The following is a 1,600-nucleotide window of genomic DNA, read 5'->3' on the forward strand; positions in this document are numbered from 1 at the left end:
CTATATACTCTTCAAGATTGAAAGAATAGATCGGAGCTAGAGAATTAAGTATCTATATATAAGAAAATCTTGTTAGGAGGATCGAATCAGTTTATAATAAGATAAACGGTGAAGTGGATATAATACCTTTTCTAGGATTGTTTCTATCTGAGGAGAAGGAAAAGTTGATGATGCACCAATGGTATCTGGTGGAATCGACTCTGAACTTCCAACATTGGTATCTACAAACATCGAGGAAGATTTTTTAGTTCATGTTTATTGCAGAAGGATAAAATAGATATATGATTTTTGTACCATTAGTTGTGTGCTGAACTAGGGAATCGACAGTCTGGGTGACAACAACAACAGGATCATTTTCAAGGGGTAGACTGTCAAACTCCTGCTCTTGTGTGAATATTTCCTCGGGAAGTATCTGGCATGATAAATGGTCAGAGAAGGTTAGAAATTGAGTAAGAATTAAGAGTTTTGAGGAGATACCTTGGCAACATCAGGGAATGAAGTGAAAGGGTTCTCATCTTCTGTAGTCTTAGAAGCATCGGTTGGTTCAACCAAAATCGACTCCTTTTGAGGATTGGCCGATGAAGGGTGGGTTGGTGCTGATTTAAACACCCGGGACAAAAGTTCAGAACCCAGAAGAGGTTGGGATGCAATGGTTGATAACTGTGAGGAAAGAATCAGAATTAGAAATTGAATATCATTTGGGGAAGAGGATGAATTGTTTTACCTGAGCAGTTGATGGTCTCGTTCTGCGAAGCCTTTTCCTAGTAATGGTTTTCTGGGTTGTCCCTTAGGCTACCTTGCATTTTGAAGATTGGTATGTTACAATTGTAGAAGCAGCCTAGGTTTTCATTAGCTTCTTCAGCGGAGGTGCAGTTGATCCCAGTCTTGAGATTGGGCATGGCAGATAATACTCTATGGCATGCCCTTTTCTGTCCACAGTTGGGGGATTGAATTTAGCATCCTGCAAGGGAGTTCTGTTAAATAAGTTGATAGAGGGACTTTAGTAGATGATCTTCATAAAAGAAAAGGAGTTAGCTAGTTACCTCACTGTCAAAACAAAATCTTGATCCAGAGCTATACAGCTAGGATGAACTGGCCTGCAGAAGAGGTGGGAGTGCCATTCTTGCCACCAGCGATCATATAAATGGAAAGTGAAAGAGGCTCTAGTCCATTCATGCAGATAGAGGGAAGGAAGATCTGATCCTAACTGAAAAACTCTAGAAGCTTCCATTGCCTCACAGATGCCTTCTCTCGATTTCAGTATATCTTTGAAAAATAGCCCGGGGGGCAGTTGACCAAGACCAAACTATTGAGCTACGAAAGAAGGGTTGTAAAACTCATCAGTTGGAAGGTTGCCTAGATGGAAGGAACCTGTAGACATTTTGTCGTGGCCATGATGAAATTCGGCTAGAAGGACGCAAGGTTTGATGAAGGAATTAAAGACTATAGCTATCGTTTTGTCTGAGCAGCCTGATTCAAATCGAAATTTGAACAGAAAGGCCAACTCATTGTTCTCTTTCTCATCATAGGGTAGCCAAGTTAGAATATCTACATCAAATCCTCTATAAAACTTCTTGAAGAGATAGCCAACATCGACAGC

Source organism: Miscanthus floridulus, chromosome 2 (genome assembly GCF_019320115.1).
Source record: "Miscanthus floridulus cultivar M001 chromosome 2, ASM1932011v1, whole genome shotgun sequence".
NCBI classification, from domain to species: Eukaryota; Viridiplantae; Streptophyta; class Magnoliopsida; order Poales; family Poaceae; genus Miscanthus; species Miscanthus floridulus.